At 43.4% G+C, this 20,478-nt stretch overlaps 1 protein-coding gene across 1 annotated transcript in view; it reads left to right on the top strand.

Moving 5' to 3' along the window:
- The window catches only part of nhsa (Nance-Horan syndrome a (congenital cataracts and dental anomalies)), a 56,075-nt gene that overhangs the window by 22,692 nt on the left and 12,905 nt on the right, over positions 1 to 20,478 (top strand). The gene's annotated exons all lie outside the window — the stretch shown is intronic.

Here is a 20,478-nt window from a genome sequence, read left to right as displayed (position 1 = left end):
GTTTCCAGGCCTTAAACCACCATTTTCCTCTGTGGTTGTCACCAGCCCTTAAACAGTTACTGTCTGTTATTCTTCAGTGTTGGATATGGAAACATGTTATATGTGATGGTTCTAGCTCAGATTAGTGGAAAGTCACTTTATGAACTTTTGAATGTAGCTATTCTGTGGATTTTATAATAGCATTGTCTTAAAAGGTTTATGAAAGATGAGCCTCTACAGATACAGTGTTACCCATCAATCACTGGAAAGCAGCTGCTGTAAAATGATTTGTTATGTTGACATGTGGATCTGTTTGAAAGGGACATGACGCAAGAGGACACTCTGTGTTGGTTCCTGGCTGCAACACTGTCGCGCCGTTTTTTCTGTTCCTGTAACAACTGAAATAGTCTGCGATCAAAGAGCTCAGTAGGGAGAGGTCAGATCTTTGTTTCCCTGGCAGGACGTGGACCAGCACAGATAGAACAGAGACCATCTGGGAAACGGCTCACATCAACACGGTTTAACCGGAAGCACAGCGGCCGTTTCTCACCCCTGCCTCAGAGGGGGAGCGTTTGCCGCTCTGCGGTCTCTATTGTTGTTTATAAAACTGCCCGTCTCTGAAGCTGTTCAGAGCTGAACGTCGTGATGTCGACAGTGAGAGCAGCTCGATATAGTCACATGTCTTCAAGCGGCCCTGTGGCCTCCCTTCAGTCAGGCTTGGCCCTTTGGCTGGGCTCGTGTTGCAGGAACCTGCGGTTAAACAGCAGCTGAGCGGTGCGGGCTCTGCCCAGTCAGCGCAAAATCCAGAGCCAAGGATTCATTATAGCGGAGTGTGTTTTACGAGAATTCAGCTGTTTGTCAACAGAATGCTGTGTGGTTGAGAGATGTAAATTTACAGTGGCCTATGCCGCGGTTTTACACATTTAGGTTAATGTGTGAATGGTACACAATCCCACCACACATTCAGCCTCGAGCGGTCAGAGAGGTCAGGCAAGTGTGAGCACAAAGATAAAACGCTGCAGAGCTTAAGAAGTTGGTGAAAGTAATGAAGAAATTCCTCTCTCCCTGCTGATCCCTCCACTCCTCTGCCTTTTGTAGATGCCCCCTTCCCCTCTTACTGGCCCCCTGTGCCTAGTTTCCCCTAATGCCTGTGTTATGGGAAGGGACAGGCAGTATTTCTGGGAGCGTCCTCATGTGAAGGCGTGCTCTGAGCGGTCCACAGAGTCGTCTATATAAGGTAAAAAAAAAGCCTCAGATCAGAGAGAGGGAGAGAAACTGATCGGCAGATAAAAGAAAAATGAAACATAAACATGAGGGACTGAGGCCCACCTTTGATGTGCACACCCACCGATCCTCTGCTGCCAGCTGCCTTCCCTGTGCAGGGTCGACCTACCGAGAAAAATCACTGTAAAACCCTGGCTCACTCAAAGAGGCCACAGACACCTGAGCACTCATATATATACACACACATTTCATGTACACACACAAAACACTCCTTTTCTCTGCGCCAGAGCGTTTTAGTAACTTTCCGCTCGTTGATTTAGTTGTACAGCTGCAACTTCAGTTATCATCAGTGTGACTTCTAGACACAGCAGCTAGCTGAGCAAGAAAACCTTGAGAAACTCAGAGTACAAACAAAGTTAGTGAACAAAGTTCAGCATTCTGCAGTTAAAGAACAAGATATTTCCCCCAGGAGTTGGTGGAAACCAAAATAGAGCTAATGAAGAGTCAGCATTGGACTTAGATTAGTGGTTGCACCAAAAATACTACCTCAAATGAATGGTCCTCCTTCAGTCAGTTCTTCTTTAAATCAGCTAATGACTCTGCTTAAACTTCAGCGGCGTTTATTTGAGGGTAGTGGAGCATGAAGAGGATGGACAGTGCATGTACAGAGAATCAGAAAGAGCTTTCCACTGCAGCTGAGGGATTTAGAAATGGATGCTGCCTGTCGCTGAGTGTATATTTCCAACAGTGTTATCGGCACATGCTTCTCAATGAGGGAGGCAGACATGCATTTATTATTACACATGCATTTAATTAGATGGAGCACAGTTCAGCTCGTCCCAAACAAGCACAGGAATGTCAAACTGCAAATGAAACTCTACCCCTATGGGAATATTCACTTGAGGAAACTCTATATGCTGTCTCTGTGAAGTACAATGCAGCTGCTCAGATTGGGTTCACTGCTTCAGGAGGACTTGAGTCTCAGGCTTCCGGGTGACTTCTGATATTTAGGCAGGCAGGGCGGCCGGGATGCCGGGAGCCATGTTACAAGGATACCCGGTTGTTTGTCTCTCTACGACAGCTCAAACCGACAGCGTCACTCTCAGACACTGGAGGCATTAATGGAACTGAGGCCGCTACCTCAGCAGCTTCGTGAAAATGCCAACGGTTGAAACATGTAATTGTAGTCGAGTGTTAGACGCTCAGTAACATCATCTCCTCCCTGTTCTGATTTGTAGATTTGTCGGCGATCAGCTGGGTAGGATTTGTGGCTCCACACCCTCCTTTGATACATGTGAGAAGCATTTACCTCAGGATTAGGGCACCAAACATGTATTGATCCACTGCTTAAAATAGTCCCAAACAACGACGAATGCAGTAGGTTTAGGTTTAAATAATGTTCGGTGAAAACTACCCAGGTGATTAGGGCTGTTATTCAACGTTTACCAAAAAAAAAAAAAGTACACTGTGGTGATTTCTGTGAAGATTTATGTCTTCAGTAAGAACCAAAACAGGAAGTATTTAGAAACAGACAAGTGCAATGTTGGTTTAAGTCCTTTCATTGGATTTGACAAAATGAATATTGTACATGAATATGTATTTTGATCAACCTTATCATTTACTGCTTGAGTCTTTACTGTATGACTTCTTAAGAAAGTAGAAGAGCATCTGTGCTAAATCACCTGATCATTTTCAGACAAATTAGTGCTTTCATAGAATCAAAGAAAGGAGGCCCTTTAAACCTCCTAAAAAGATTTTAATAAAACATGTTATGTACACTCTATTAATTACCAAAAACTAATTTTATAGTTTTCTGTAAACTACACCCAATAATGTTTATATGTCTGTATTGAGCCATGTAGAGAACAGTCTCTAAAATACTTGGCTGAAATTTCCAATTGTAAGTTGATCATTGATCATTGTGATGCAGGGCAGACCCCTGCATCACAATGATACTGAGCAGATCATCTCAGAGTCCAAGCTGTAGCTGTGGTCCTCAACATATTTAATGTTGTCATTGAGAAATAGAAAACTGAAAACAATCCGAAGGTATGTGTGTGTCTGTCTGTGCCATATTTTGTGTTATCAGCAGTGTTGATGTACTGAACTGCAGAAGGTCAGGTTGAGGCTCACCTCACACACACACACATATGCACACACACACACGCACATGTACACTCACACACACACACACACTCCTGTCTCTTTGACGGACACACCCTCCTAAAGCACTACATGCTGCAGGAACTGTTTGTTCAGCTGGACTTAGGATCCTCCTCTTCTTTCAGTGGAGGAGTAGAAAAGTTAAATTCCATAGTTTCACAAAAAAAAAAAAAAAAAAAAACCCCTCTGGGGTCCGGGGCACTGATGGCAACAGCATACAGCAAACAGATGTTGTATTTTTCAGCCCTGATGTGCTGCTCTGCGTTGGGACTTTGGGAGCGATGCAGAGCAGATTTAAGGGCTTGTGTGTTTTTATTACTTGGCTGCAGCTCCCACAGGTGCTTTAGAGGAAAGAGCCCAACTTGCTTGTTATGATTATGTCCCTACTCTTCCTGAAAATTTGCCTGTTTTTCTTTCTTTTTTTTTGTTGTTGTTTTGGTTGTGTTTTTGGTGAAGCTGAGACCCTGCTGAAAATTACAGGAAATATACTGAAGTGTTTCCACAGTGAGAGAGAGCAGAATCAGAGATAACAGGGTCATTTATTATCTTTTCTACACACACGCTCTGCTTCACTGCTTGGTTTTAGTTTGAGTTTCTGTGTGGTTGCTGTAATTGTATAGCTCAGTATTCGTGCTGACTCGGCAGAGCTGTGAGTGAGTCTGTAGCGGGTACGAGCTCTCTTGAAAGCGAAGCTGAAATTTGCTCTGAGTTTGATCCTGGGATTTGTAAAGGCGGGTTTAGTCTCAGTCTGACTTGTCCTGTGGTCTGCGTCTGACTGCAGTCTGCTGAGAGAAGCCATCTGGTGGAATTTGGACACCATTAGAAACAGCTTGACTGGATGAAGATAACTTTTCTCTGCACCACCTCTGCCGGTGGTCTCATGTATATAACCACCCAAACTGTGGAGAGCACACACCCTAAACTATTTGCAGGAAAGTAAAACACCATTGACCATTTACTCAGTTGAATTTATGGTTATATCAGCTTTTTAAAGAATGGTTAAAACAACCATGGTTATACTCAAAGCAACAATTCTGTGTAAAGCGGTTAACAGTGTGGCAAGTTACAGCTTCAGAGTAATTTGCCATTTGGCCTCAGGGCCGGATGATTGATGTGTGCCTGCATGTGCAGTGTGTTTAATTTCCTCTGTGATGTTGTCAGGTGAGCTACTTGTAGGTTTTATAAAGTGCTTTTAAATAATGTTTGCCTGTTTCTCAGTGTTTGCTTTGGTAAGCGCTCTGTTTTCTTATGTCACTCAACTTGACTTTTACAGCGATCTGTAGTTATTTTCATTCCCATCAGTCTTTTGTGTTTATTTTTCATGGTCTAATAAGATGGACTGAGTTGAAACACAGCAATATATTTCCGTTTGTCCTCTGCTAACTTATTTTTGTTAAAGTCTCGGGCATCTGTATTTAGGCCTGAGGGCTGAAGAGGAACATGCTTATGGCCAGAAGTACCTGAACAGCAGTTCTCCAGCTGTAGACTCAGTGGGTCTGTCAGGATCAGGATTTGTCCACATTCATTCATTCATTTTCTACCGCTTATCCTCTAGTAGGGTCGCGGGGGGGCTGGAGCCTATCCCAGCATCTTTTCGGGCGAGAGGCGGGGTACGCCCTAGACAGGTCGCCAGTCCATCGCAGGGCAAACACATAGAGACAGACAACCATTCACACTCACAGCCACACCTATGGTCAATTTAGATTATCCAATTAGCCTAGTCCCCATTTTGCATGTCTTTTGGATTGTGGGAGGAAGCCGGAGAGAACCCACACAGAGAGACGGGGAGAACATGCAAACTCCACACAGAAAGATCCCGCGTCCGAGCCGGGACTCGAACCCGGCACCTTCTTGCTGTGAGGCGACAGCGCTAACCACTGCAGGATTTGTCCACATGTTGAATTAAATGTTTTTCTTTTCTTTTTTTTTGAGCTTTTTCAAAAACAATAACACAAGAGCAAGAGTCATCACTGCTCTGATGTAAGCTGTAATCATTAGCATGTGCTAGCTTACAACATACAGTAGTAACTAAGTATTACATCCAAAACCAGGGCCACATCATTAACTAACCAGGTTACATTAGTTTGTGGGGTTACAAGCTGTGTTAATGAGTAATCCCAGTTCACCAGTCCACGACTAACTGATTTCTTCCACTCCATTTGTGGTTTTACCTCCTTTGTCCAAACTTGAGCCGGGTTGTGACGAATTGGGGGCTTGTCCTGGATAAAGTAGTTTGGTAAGATGAAGCTCAGTCTCAGCTACCTCCTGTGGCAATGGGGGTTTGTCAGGTAGTATGTAGGCATTTGGTGCTTTGATATGTCTTCAAAATTTGCAGACTCTTGCAGAATATTCTTTTGTCTTTTTTGTCCCTGTTTTGGTTGAAATTTGGTGTTACTCCACTCTGCATTTTGGTTTCAGGTGTCTGTTTGGTTACTGCAGTTTTCTCCCATTAGGCTTGGTGCAGTGTAACAGTGAGATTATTGCAACCTGATCTAGTGCAGTGGCAGTGAAAGTAGGTAGAGCTCTATGCTAGAGATCACATCCATGGTTTTCCAGGGGTAACTGGCCCCACTGGTTTCCAGTGAATAAGTACAACCCATCAGTAGCTGACTGAGGACTAGGGTTGAGTTTACATGTTAGTCAGCGGAACACTTTGTATGTATACGATACCTTTTGGTTTTGTTGGTGCACATTTATTAACAGCACACGTGTTGGCCCTTCTGTTCACTCCTTAAACAGATGTAATACTTTATATGCTGCACGCTCCTGTCCGTCCTTATGTATCACAGGAAAGTAAGAGAAGAGTGACCTACATTCTCGTGGGCTCTGACTTGCGTAAAACTGCCACCACATTCCCAACAGAGTGTGTCATGGATGCCATGTCTTTGGCTGTGCCCACTAATTTTACATCATGACATAACAACAGGACCCATCATTACCAAAATGCTGCTACTACAATTTAGTGGTGGGTACAGGATTGTAGCGTCAGGACATGGGAGGGAAAAGAGACACAGCTCCTCAGAAAAAACACAAAAACAAGTGTAAGTGAATGACAGCTGGTTAATTCAAGACAAAACATGAATAGATAAATAAAGAAAAATACCAAACCTAGAGGGCATAGCTGCTCTTTAGCTACTGCTTCATAGCCACAAAAAAAATTTGCTCTTTCAGCTTGATGTCTCCCATCCCTCATCGCATAATAACCAGCGTCCGCCACGATTTCAATGCTTATTGGCGTCCCATCCTCAGGCCTGCCATTCATGAAGCACTTACATGAGAGAGCCCTCCAGGGGCAGCAGGCTATTCACGAGTCAGGCCTACTTTCTTTCCCCAGCCTTTACCCTGGACCGTGTCATTATTTTTCTCAACGACCCCCCCTGAGATAGAGCCGCATTCAGAGCCAGGCTGTCGGCACGTGAGCCGTGGCCCATCAGAGGCCCGAGTCTGGCGTCTGTAAAGTGGTGTCAGAGAGAAACACTCCAGAGAAAATGCATGTAGAGATTAGAGCGAGGTGAAGATGTTTGCTTCCTGTTTGGGACGGTGTCACAACAAACGCTGCATGATAAGATTTTCTCTGAGGCGCAGGAAAGTGAAATTGTTTGTAATGTAGTGAAAAACAACTCTGCTACTTTCCAGCTCCAGTTCTCTCTAGAGACTCATCAGAGCTGAAAAAAGCTCAGTATTAAATTATAACATGATGTTTTCCTGTAACCAACTAATGTTGTGTTTTCTTTCTGTCTTTTGCATGCCCCCTCCTGACCTCCTGTTGGTTTCTGCTGATGATCAATAGGTAAGTGTCAATTAAATAGATATATGCAGTACATCTGGAACCAATATGTGAATTTGAACTGTTTTGTTTAAACTTTTTATTTTTGTACATTTGGTTCTTATTGTTTTCCCACTGCCGCTCAGACACACATCTGCACAGGACTCACGGTTCACTGCAGACTAATACTTGAGTTTTCTTCCCACAGCTGAGGTACGATTAGCTGTGAAAGAGCACACCCTCACTGAGCACATGTCTCCGTGCATATGTGCCCATTTCCATGGAGACACACATTTTAAAATAATACAGACAACAGCGTCCTTTTTGTCGTTTGCTGGCGTGAGTCGATATGAGCAGTCAGCACGGCGCTAACAGCTTATACGCTCCAGCTTATTGATGCTTTCTACGCTGCTGTGCTGAGGAGTAAACACACCCCTCTCTGTTATAGGCTCATACACACACACTGACACAGAGAGGCTAACAATAGATACAATAGAAAGGTACAGGTGGTCCACTCCCAGTGCATCCTGGGAGAGAGGAGGCAAGATCACTCTGAGCTTAAGAAGCTGTTGTGTTCATGTCCTCACGGCAACTTAAATGTTGCTCATGCACGTCTATGTTAAACCTGACACTAATTAAACGTCATCTTCTTTTACTATTATTGGACTTGACTCATAAATGAGAGCAAACGATGCCAAGCCAATCACCTCATGGACAGCCTGTGTGCTTGGGGACTATCTGGGCGTGGTGTTGGAAGCCACCAGGAACTGGTATGGCCTGATCCTCTCCATTGTTTCCCGTCAAAGGGCTGCTGGGTTCGTTCCCTGCATGTCCGTCCTTCCTGCCAGCAGCTGGTTTGTGTTGAAGCAGCCAGGCCTCCAGTTTATTCTCTGTCCTAGCTGAATCCCATCAGGCAGGGATGTTTGAGGGACGGCTCAGCTCAGCTCATTCCTGCCAGCTCAGCCCACTGCCGCTCCCTCCTAATGACTTTCCCACAGACACACACAGGTCACTGGCCTACGAAACTGACCTCAGTCTGACCATATGTGTCAGTTAAAGAGAGGTTTCCATTGCAGTCGCCGGGCGCAAATCCTGCCCTCGTTGTCTCTTTCCAAACCACACCTTCCCCCGTGTCTGTGTTCTGGGTTTCCTTTTTCCCCTCGCTGCATTTCCCTCCCTTCACAGTCCGTCTGTTCTGCTTATTGTGCTCCATGTGAGCGCTGACTGATGCCAGTAAACTGGTGAAACCAGAGTCGGAGGCTCACACAGCCCAGTGTTTACACAGGAAACTGTGGAGAAAACCTTCTGTGATTAAGCTGCTCAGACACTTATATAACAGTCTGCATATTCTGGTGCACCTAGAGCCAGGTTAAGTTTCTCCTGATGGTGGTATTGTGCTATTATTCACATTCACCTGCCCTCTCATATACACACATGTATGTATGTTGACTAGTACATCAATGGCTTCACTGTTTCCATAACCTCTGCAGCTCTGTCTGTGACCCGAGACCGGAGCGCCGTGCAGACTTGTACCCTCCGACCCCTCAGTCTGTCACACGCTGAATAACAAGCTAATGAATGAGCAGCTGCACAAAACACTGGACGTGTCTCTGTTGTTGCGAGCCGGTTGTTTAGTAAAAGATGGATGATGACAAACACCGTGCACTGAGTGTGTTGGCCCCTGGTCAAAGTGTGAGACCCCTAGACTCTGTTGTTGTGATCCCAAGACTCTGACTTACACATCAGGTCAGTACATCAGCTCTGCTTTAAATCACAGACAGCTCTTTTATTGATGTCTGTCTGCGTCTAGTTATTTACATATACTGTGTATACTACAAGTAAAAAGTATATATTATTTTTATAGCTTTTATGGGTTGATATTTACCATAGAGACAAGCTTCAGACTGAGCCGTGGTGCTGCATCACACAGCAGAGATGTGTTTAAACTGTCATTCATTAATGAGAAGCATCAGGATGTGTCTGGTTCAGTAGACTCATTGATTGATTGATTGATTGATTGATTGATTGCATCATATATTTGAAGTAGGGCTGCATAATTAATCAAAACCGCAATATGGCAGTGCAATATCCAAATCACAGGATTATACAATACTAATACAATATCTGCCAAAATAATCGCATGATGATTCTTCTGCATATCGTGCAGCTCTAATTTGCAGTAATTAATCAGAGCAGCACATCACAGCGTCTTGTCTTGATTAGTAATATTCACTGTTCAGGTTCAGCTGCTGTTTGTTTAGCATCGTGTTAATCATGTTAATTTGACAACATGCTGCTTTAACCTAGTTTCTGATCACGACTCAGCAGATTATTGATGAGTATTTGTTTCTTCTCTATTGTTTTTAACCACAGACATTTACACCAAGTGCCTTTCAATGTGATTAGATTTATATATCTGATGAAAAACATCTCCATCTGCCTCATGTGGCAGTGAACTGCACATGGTGTTGTTTTGATATTACATAACGTCTACAGCACAGATGCAGCATCATGCAGACTTTATTACATGAGTGACATGCAGGAACAAAAAGCTCAGTGCAGTGTGTTGGTTTGGCAGAGACACAGCCTGATGAAAGATTCATCTCCATTGTTTTTCTTCTCTTGTTGCTCTTGGCTTTGTGCTCGTGGAAAGGTAAATTCAGTCCTGCACCGCTCGTCCTGTCTCGCCACAGAGAAAACACTTTTGTTTCACCTTCATATTCCCGTAAGCACTCAGGCTCGTGTTGACAGAGCTGACCGTGCAGAGGCCACTCACATTACTTTTCCCTCCTTCTTCCTTCAAGGTTTGTCATTATCCTCCACATCGTGGTTAACACCACCCTTACTTCCAGTAAAGCCAGGAACTCATTCTCCTTTTTACGCTCCTACCAAGAGTTCCCGCCTTTCCTGAGGTGCCTTCACGAACAAAAGCAGGAGGTCAAAGGACGCACATTTTCATTTGTGAGACTAATAGGCCAGGTGTACCTGCAGGGCACGGAAAGCCCAGAGAGCTTTTTTTCAGAAGGAACCAGGCCAGACACACCCCTTCCTCTGCAGAGTCTGGGCGTGAGTGTGTGTGAGCACTTCAAAGGTCTAGCGAAAGCAGGGACCTGGGCCAAGCTCAGCGGGAGAGCCATTACAGCCCAATAGGAGTCAGCTGTGACCTCAAAGACCGTTAAATGATGTGATATGAGAGGGTGTGCTGCAGCCTCCCAGAGGCCTCTGTGGCAAATCAGGGGACAGAGCAGGAAAATGAACTCTGGGTTTTAAGGTGTTTAGAAGAAGAGGAAGTTTTCTCAGCTGTAAATCCACAGACAGTTTTTATTGTCAGGACTTGTTTTTATGATTTTGTTTCTTTATTTGTGACTTTGCAGAACAAAAACAAGTGTGACATGAAGGATACATAAATGACAACAAAAACATTAAACAGTTATAGAGACGTACAAATGTGTGTGTGTGTGTGTGTGTGTTATGACAACACCACACTTGCTTTTTCCAACACTGGATTATTTGATTTGCAGTGTGAATGGAAAGGCCAAGTGGAGTGAAAGAGGGGCCAATGAGCTGTTGATTTACTTGAGTGTTTACTGGTGTGTGCAGACATAAGAGATGCAGTGCAGAGATGTTTAGAGGTCAAGAGGTCAAAGGTTGCTGAATGCGGGCTGTGACCCCTGCTGACCCCGCTGAGTGTGCTCCTAAACACACAGAAAAATAAAACATGGCCATTGTTCACTGGGAGTGACTCTCAGTCACAGTTTTTGCTTTTCGTTGCTCAGCAGGTGTGAGCCACAGAGCTGGGGAGGAAGAGTCCGTTTTGAGCATCGTACAGAGTAACACAATGTTTACAGAACAGAGGTTTGAGGTTTTGATCAGGTCAGATCTGTGAACAGTAAATTACAGATGATTTCATCATTTTCTCTCCGGTAATAAATGATCAAGATCAATGATCATCTCAGAACAGCCGACCACCCCCACCCCCACTTTTCCTGTTTGAGCTGTTCACCGCTCATTAAATGTGTTGCATAATTGTAGGAACTCAGTTCCCCCTGAATGTGTGGAGGCTGATACTGACTGCTGTGATTCTTTAGCAACAGTTTTATTTATTTAATCGGTTTTTAATGACGTGTCACCTCGACCAGCTCTGGGAGTAAATGCATCATCACAGTTCACAACTATAGTTAGCTTTGTCCTTTGTACTTCTCTATTGGCTAGCTGTGAAAATAAGTGTATAAACATGAACTTGCAAACATTTTCATGTAATCATTTAATTCACACATCCAGTAGACAACCTTAGTATTCAAGCTCCATATTTTCCTCTTCTCCAGTGTTTTATTTGAAGTGTTGATTCATAAGAAGATATATTTGTGGTTTTAAGAGCCAAAACCATCTCAGTGAAGTTTTACATCTCCTCTCTCAGGCTTCTCTCTGGAGCTCTAGCAACAACAGGTCAGTGAGCCAATCAGAAGAGAGGAGGCTCTGACTCGGATTTCAGACTTTCAGACTTTCAGACTTCCAGTTAAACACTCAGAGAAACCAAATCCTGCAGGGTTGGGCTTGGGGCGTGGCTGAGAGTGACTTCTTTGTTGTGATGTCACAAAGTTACCCTGAAATGCTCTGTAGCTGAAGGGAACCGTAGAGACAGTGATAATTATTTGTGGGCTCATCACTAAGAGAAACTCCTTTCACATTGCTCACAGTTGATTTATTGCTCATATAAAAATATTGATAGTTTAGCTCTAAATATATGAGCCTCTCAGGTGTCAGTAGATTTTTCTTTTTTGCTTGTTAAAAACATTAAAGACGTTACTGTCCAGCCCCTTTTATTACAAACACAAACTCTGGTCCTGTGCTCAGAAACAAATTTAACGTGAATGTGACAGAAATGTGTTATGACGCTCTAACAAAACTGCCTGCTCATTACTGTGCTATAAAACACACCACATACTCTCATGAACATTCACCCTCCTGTAAAATCTTTACAAAGGAAATGTTTCTGAGGACGTCAGACATCGTAACACGTCCAGAAAAATGAGAGATCTTCTCGCTGGCACCGCGCCCGTCCTGCAGAATGTACCACTCTGGAGGTTTTAAAATGGAAAGTATTTCAAAGTTACCGCAGCTCGCCATTGGACTTTGTAGTGGTAATATGAAGCAGCTGAGAAAACAGGCCTCAGTCAAACACACACTGATCTACAGGAGGATTTCAGTGTCAGGAAATGTCAGCAGCAGCCTTCAGATAGTATCGGGCATGTGTGTGTGTGTGTGTGTGTGTGTGTGTGTGTGTGTGTGTGTGTGCGTGTGTGTGTGTGTCTGTGTTTAGGAAATGAATAAACATTAGAAATATTATAGCTCTGTTGAGGAGTGTGTCACAAGGAAATCTTTGTGGTTCAAGTTTTCATTGATGTGTTTTTCCTGTTGTTGAAATATATTTTTGTCTATCTATTAGTCTGGAGTCCAGTGTGTTGTACGTTACTGTGTCGAGGTTCGGATACACTGTCTGTCTGTAGGGTAACAAGAAGCCCCTCTGCCTCAGTGTTCGTTGTGAGCTAAAGCATCTTTTACAATGGAAACTCTGTGATATCTGATGGGATTTCCCCGCTCCATCTTCACTCCCACCCTCACTGCACCTCCTGGCTCACAGGCAGACAGACAGTGTGGCCGTCCAGGCACTGATCCAAAGTCGGAGCGTAGAGCAGCGTCTCCTGAAGCACAGCTATGATTTAATTTCACCACCAGAAGAGCTTTTCATGTGTGGGCTTGTGGCACTGCCAGTGCGTGCTGACGTCCTGACCTCAAGTCAGGAAACACAAGCAGGCTTTAGTTCGCTGCAATTAAACAACCTCACACACATGCGTGACTTTTCCTCCAGTGCTGATGTCATGCTCTCATGTAAAAGTTTCACTGTGTTGAACTAAAGAATTAAACCAAATGAAAATGTGACAGTTTACTGTATAGTCCTATAAATAGAAGCAGCCTGTTCCTCATCCTCAGGTGATTACCTGTCTGCTGTTGAAAGGCAGTAAAGCACTTCAGGAAGTGAACCAGGGCTTTGATTACAGTTTAGCTATGGTACCTGCAGGCAAGGTGAGAGCAGCATGAGGCTGCAACAATGGTTGCTTTAGCCCCCCACGGGCCTCCTGGTTCCCAGCATCACATTCCAAGCAGAGGTCACAGGGCCCACCTGCTGTCCCACATCGAAGCCCCAGGTGAGGTGAGGCAGAGCCCATTTTCTATAGGTGTGGTGGCCTTAACATGTTCATCGGAAGTGAGAGGAGAGAAGACAAGAGTCCTGGTTCATTGCATCAAAACTAGTCTCAGGTGTGATTGGCCTTTGCATGGTAAAAGTACATTTGTGCGTTATGCCATATTGTGATATACTCATACTGACAGAGTGAACACAACCGGCACATTTAGATTTGGTCTGGAAGTTTGGAAAGTGAAGTCCTTAGGAAAGTAATGTTTGATCCTCCATTCATCAAAATCTGAGAAATCTACTAGATCTCTTGTAGTTTAGAGAAGATTATGGAATGATCAGGCAGTCTTGATTGTTTTGTTTGACAGATAATAATTAAGCAACAATTTTTATAACTGATTAATCGTTGAGTCTTTCATTGTGCAAAAATGCCAAATATTTGTTGGCTCTTGTTTGTAAAATGTTTTTCTAATTTTTGGAATTTTTCATATTTTTGGAAATTGAATATAAGTTATTTCTTTTCTGATGTTTTACAAACTGATCAATGTGAAAAAAAAAATCAATATATTAAGGGCAACAATTTAGTTTTGTATTTCCATAAAGCTGGGGAACTTAAGAAAAACTTTAAAAAATACAGTAAAAAGCTGAAGAGGTCAAGATGTCCTGACTTTCGCCCCAAGTATTGGCCACACCCCACGAACCCTGGATTGTATGCTTCCCATAATGCATCTTGATAGCATTTTCCAGACTTTACAAAGTTCCCTTCAGAGCCTCAGGAGAAATTGTACAACTGTTTTCACAGAAGGGTAGGACTCCTCGTGTCGGATAAACTAAGCATTATGTGTCAAATCTGTGGATCGCCCCTTTAAGATGTAATGAAAATAATGGTTAGCTGCAGCCCAGCTTCCAAGTCGATGCTCCAAAACCTTTAGGAACTTTTTTTTGTTCTCACTGGTCATTTAAACAGACTACAGGGTCTAAGCCTGTGTGTAATCTCATCTGCTGGAAATACAAAAGTTTTGATGGTTTGTTCTGTGCAAAACAAATGAAACAGCGTCTCTGGTTCCAGCTCATCAATGCCGTCATTATCATTTCAACACTGTCACACAGACTGTCCTCAGTTTTCTCTCTGTCAGTAGAACATCTCAGCAGGACTTCAGGCCTCAGCTTTGTCTCCTCTCTGAATATAAAGAGTCTTGTGCTCCACCTGCTGCAGCGGCGCAGCAGCAGCAGCAGCAGCAGCAGCAGCAGCAGCAGTGATCAGCTGAAGGACGAGGGCTCAGAGCGGATTAGCGGGGAGACGGGTATTATTATTACGTGCCTACTGGCGCTGGGACTCTACTCTTTGTGTTTTACTAATCAGACCTCGCAGGGACTTTCTCCAGCAGCCCACACTGAGTGGAGCAGCATCACTGTTTCAGGGCCAGTGAGCAGATTTCAGTTCTCAGTGTTCGACTGCTGACACCAGGACAGAGGAGGATAACTCTCTCAGAAAGTTGCTCAGCATCTGTTTTCGTGTTGTTCCTTGCTTGAGTCAGGTGAGTAGCATTCATTGTGTTGTTTACTGCTGCACTGCAGTGTGTATACTGAAATGCATTCAGCTCTTCATGTGAAAATCAAGCTGTAGATTTTTGTCTTCAGTCTTAACTCTGAATGATTTGACTGACGTGGACTATTTTGTTTGCTACCTCATTTTATTTCATGCAGCACAATCCTGGATTTGTTTTGTTCAGAGTATTTGAACGTTTGATCCAAAGACTGGATCACAATGACACATTGACACTTGATTGGAGTAATATACGACTAAAGGAAACAGATATCATCTGTCCTGCGCATCCTTTAGCATTCCTCTACACCCTCCATGATCCTCCATTGTGGGTTAAGCGGTCAGTGTTGTTTCAGCGGTTTGGATTAACACTCAGACTCTCCTGTAGCAGACCATAAACAGATTAGTTTAGCCCAAGTCAGGGCCTGGCTGGACCATCTGTACCCAGTGCTGAGTGGGGAGGGGGACCCGGGGGGCGGGGGTATGAGCAGATGTTGCAGTGGAGCTGTAGGTCAGAGTGGAGCTGAGGGACGTTGCTGTAAAGACATGGAGGCAGTTGAGGTGACAGGGACTGATTTAACGTCTGACTGAGTTAAAACCACACGGCTCTGTCATGGCTCTTGGATGCTGTCTCACGTTCACATCCCAAGGTACTGTATAATTTACCAGAGCTTTAATTGAGCTGCGTTTCTTTCTGCTCTGCATGCACAACTTTCTTCTTCAGTGGTTTGACAAACACGCCTGCACTTTGTTTGACTGTTGTCACAAGATGTAAGAGATGCAGAGATGAAAGCGCTTCTCGTCAGCTGATGTTGGAGGCTGTGGGCTGAATGTTTTGCTTGGTTAGTTTACCCTGAACAAAACCCGACTGTGGAGAAGCCCTGCATGCTCTGACGTTCAGTAGGAAACCTTTTGAGAGCCAAAGCTCCAGATATTTGTCTCTACCTGAAAAGAATGATTTTTTTTGTGCAAAAGTTCCCACTTTACACACATGAACTACACATAGCTGACTCTGCACGACATAAGCTCACCTGTCTGCCTGTTGCATTAAATCCAGAGGGAGTTTTTCTTTTCTGAGTGTGACCTAATGACTGACATCTGGGGCTGTGTTTTCCCAGGCTGCTGGCAAATTGTAGGTGTGTGAGAGTGTGGGTATGAGGGGTAAGGGGGTTTGACTTGGCTCCTGTCTGGGCCAACACCGAGTAAATTACAAGGCAGAGGCAGTCTGAGGATGGAAGCTTTCATTCCCCCCCCCCCCTTCTCCAGGCCTGCAGGGCTGCTGGCAGGGCTGATAGTGGTGAGGTTATTGGGGGATGATCCTGCTGCAGATGAAGAGGAGGAGAGAATGATAGGCTGTGTCAGGGCGCAGATAGTAGATTACACCTCAACATAGGGATTACACCTCAACAGGGAAGTTCACAGGATGATTCATGGTAACAATAAGAAAGGAAGAAGGAGAAAAGAGACTTTAATGTTAAAACTAAAGAAAAAGTCAGTCTTGTTTCTCTTCTCACCCGGGGCCGTGTGGCTCATTTGACTCATTTGACTCATTTGGCTCATTTGGCTCATTTGGCTCATTTGGCTCAGTGTGGCCATGTTGAAGATCACTCAGTGACAGAAAGAGAAAGCTGCCGAGAGGTCAATGAGATGACTGAGGGCTGATATGTTTTCTTTGGCCTCATCTAGGAAAACAGATGACCGCTGCTCTCCCATTAAAGGCTTCCCCCATATGTCTCCATGAAGACATGTTTAAAGGCCCCTCATGCACTAATGCTTTGTTGGACAAGCACAGACTTACTTCACTAAAAGATGTCAGTACTGATGTGTTTTTTAGCCCGGGGAAAACACAGGCAGGGATAGAGAGCACAGGCTGTGTCCCTGCTGTTGTTGTTGTTGTTGTTGTTGTCGTCAGATGGTTTTTGGTGTGTTGGAGATGGTGAGTGTCACAGCAGGGCCAACAGTTCACATCTCAGCAGGGAGTCAGAGAGGGGAGTGGCTGACCAACAGTGTCAGAGGGTCACATCTCTCAACACATCACCACTTACTCTCTTAGATTTCACACAGTAGAAATGCATCATTATTAGTCAAGCTGTTTCAGTTTTGAAATATTGTGGAGTTCGTGTGGAGTTGTGTATTACCACACACACATATATTCTGTACTCACACACACACACACACACACACACATACACACAGATGGATGACAAATCAAAGGAAACACCCCAGTAAATGAAATGACCAGATGTAGATGGTTCCATACAAGACATGAGAGCTCACTGATGTGAGTCTCAACACTGCTGAACTCCTATGGGAGCATTAGAAAAGTTTAAAGCTCCATATTGTATAAAGGTAGATGTGCATGTGTAGTTGATTATAGATCAGGTCTAGCTTCTATATTAATACTGTGAAAGTATCAAACCTTCAGTCCACAGAGAAATGCACACAGACTGTATTCAGAAACTGAACCTTAAAACCAGCCGTCAGGACTTCTGGAACTTTGTGATGTCACAACAAAAAGCAGTCACTGCTCTCAGCCACGCCCAAAGCCCCGCCCACCTGGACCCACCATCCAACTTTGCAGGATTTGGTTTCTCTGAGTGTTTACCTGAAATCTGTTATATCTTTATTGGATCACTCAGAAAACAGTCAGCCAATCAGAAGAGAGGCTCAGAGCCTCCTCGCTTCTGATTGGCTCACTGACCTGTTGTTACTAGAGCTCCAGAGAGAAGAGAAGAGAGAAGAGTAAAATATGGAGCTTTAAATCAAAATGGGATTATTAAACGTTTATTTATTTATTTTTATTATTTATTTTTCCAAAGTTCTTTAAATTAGCTTGCTGATAGATAATAGTCTTGATCCCACTCTCATGTGTGCTGATCATGTAGCTGGATTAAACTGTGTGAAGCTCCAAGTGCATGTACCAGCTCCTCTGAAACTCACTAACTAGAAATGTTCATCTACTCCTTCAGCCTCTACAGCTGAGGAGCAGACGCTGCACAGAGCTCGTTTTCAGGTCACCGAGGTCACAGCCTGTAGATCACTCTGTGGTGTTTTATGGAAAACGTCAAGTTGACTCTGAGTAACAGATAATCTTACTGCCTCTCCTGGGATCTGCATGCATGGCAACATGTTTCTTGAAGAGGACCTGTCAAAGAGACGTAGAGCTGCTAGAAAAATCCTCAGCAGCAGCTTCAGTGTGATGCTGCACTCAGTCATCCTGACCTTTAGCAGCTGTGATCAGGAGCTGAACTGTGTCTGTTCTGAGTGAAAGAGACTAAAATTAGCTCCTGGCTGGATTGCAGAGTAAACTTGGAGCGTGCTCAGCCAGAGCTGCCTCTGAGCCGACACCCAGGGTCAGACAGAACGTAGTTCAGTCAAGCTGCCGGGTCAAGGACAAGCCCAGAAATGTCCGCCAGGTAGAGGAAGGCTGACAGACGTGTTTATCTGCTAAAGCAAAGGCTCAGTAGTGTTAATCATCAGGACAGTCATCAGGTTCTCCTGCAGATGTGTACGACGAGAGGTTATATATTATAATAGTTTGGGATTTTTCATTAGTTTTTATTTTTATTACATTTTGACTTTCTGCTTTCAATTTCAGTTTAATTTTAATTAGTTTTTAAAGCAGGTTTGCTCTGTAAGCTTTTATTCTTTTGAAAATTCTAAGCACTAGTTTAGTTTTTATTAGTTTCAGTGTTAGTTTTAGTTTTGTTTTGTAATATGGGGGATTTGTTGGAGCAGGATTTAAAAAGGTCAGAAAAAGTATTGTGTAATAAAAACTCAACAAAACATCAAACCATTTCATTTACATGAATCAACTCCAAATTAACTCATCAAGACATTTTTTCTATAATTTTACTTTATTTTAGTTAGTTTTGTAATCACACAACACAGTTTCAGTTAGTTATCCTTTTTTTATAAAGTTTTTATTTTTATATCAGTCAACAAAAAAGTGTTTTTTCGTATATAGTTTTCGTTATTTCATTAGTTGTCGTTAACGATAATAACGACGCTACACTGAATCTTTTTTTATGCAGTGTATCATCTGACTTTACGTTACACTGTTAGAGAGATATATTGTCATTTCAAGCCGTCACAAGCAGCAGCACAAACACTGAACAGCTCCCTCTAAACTCAAACCTTTCCCGCCTGTGTGTGTGTCAGGTGAAATGTGAGAGCTGAGCGTCCCCCTCTCTGTAACCTGAGTGTGAGTGTGTGTGTGAGGGGGAGCGGTGACATGAGTCCAGGTTCTGGTCACTGTTTAGAGGATGAAAGTCACAGTATCAGGTTGCATTAATACCTACTGGTTAGCTGCAGGTAATAGCGTTGCATTAGCGAACGGGCTATTGTCCTGCTAACACTGGATCTGATAACACTGCTTTTCTCTCTCAGGGTTCAACTCTAACAGTGTTTTATATCCTCCTGCTCTCATGGCTCCATGCTGTGGCCTCAGTGGAAACAGGGCCTTTCCATTCACCTTAATGATGTTAACTGGTGTAATACCACAGAAATGCCAGAGTGGAAATTTAGAGATTGTCTTACCAGTACCAGTGGAGCTCAGCAGGCTGCACCATGTGACGACAGCTAGTCACTTTCCCATTACAAATCTTACATAGTATTTACAGTAGAACCAGTGACCTCAGTTATCAAGACAAATATTGAAGAGCTCTTGATATTTGATTGATTGATTGATTGATTGATTGATTGATTGATTGATTGATTGATTGATTGATTGATTGATTGATTGATTGGTTGGTTTCTGGTGCCCAGCCTATATGGTCTTACAAGACGCTAAGCCATAACCTTGAAGGCCACATGAAAAATCATCGTATACACTTCCACAAATTTACACAAAGTGCAAATCAAATCATTCCGTTTTATTGGACATAGTGTCCTCTGTCTCCTTTAAATCTCACCAAAATAAAAGTCTCCACATTAAAAGGCCAACTCAAAATATCAGCTTCAGACAACCAGAACAGATCAGGATTCTTATATTGAATCTTGTCAAATAAATATTTCTTTAAATCAGTATACAGAGGGCAATGGAATACAAAATGTTCATCCTCAACAACTTCACATAAAACATAAACATCGCTCCTCAGGAATAGCTGTATACCTGCCAGTGATAAAGTACCAGACCTTTGCATTCTCTGCAAATGTCATTTTATATATGGTTCTGTGTTCTGTGTTCTGAGTTGTTATCTTTCATTTGGATGTCATTTCTAAGCTTTGGCTTTATTACAAACTTCTCGTTTCTATTCTTCTTCATAAACCTTTAATAACTTTTGTCTAACTGTATTTATGTTACACTGTAAGTTATTCCGAAAAATGAAATTCAGATCAGCGACCCCTTGCATCCAAGGATAACACGGTCCCAGTTAAAGATCTTATTGGTCAGTCTTTCCTCGAGCACAACCTCACCAGTTCAGATCCCTGCTTTATAAGACATGGCTCTTGAAGTGTTGATGTGAGCTGAGTCTGTCATGTTTCCTCACAACAGAAACTGGGTAACTGCAGTATGCTTGCACCCAGCATTGAGCCGTTACACTGTTGTCACTGCTGTTCTGTCGCACGTCACTATACTGTACTTGTTGTCTGACCTGCCCGGTC

Source organism: Seriola lalandi, unplaced genomic scaffold (assembly GCF_002814215.2).
Source record: "Seriola lalandi dorsalis isolate HSWRI2012SDOR001 ecotype SW California unplaced genomic scaffold, Sedor1 jcf7180002054885, whole genome shotgun sequence".
NCBI classification, from domain to species: Eukaryota; Metazoa; Chordata; class Actinopteri; order Carangiformes; family Carangidae; genus Seriola; species Seriola lalandi.
Note: the sequence above shows the minus strand (reverse complement) of the source record. Positions and strands in the feature narration are given on the sequence as shown.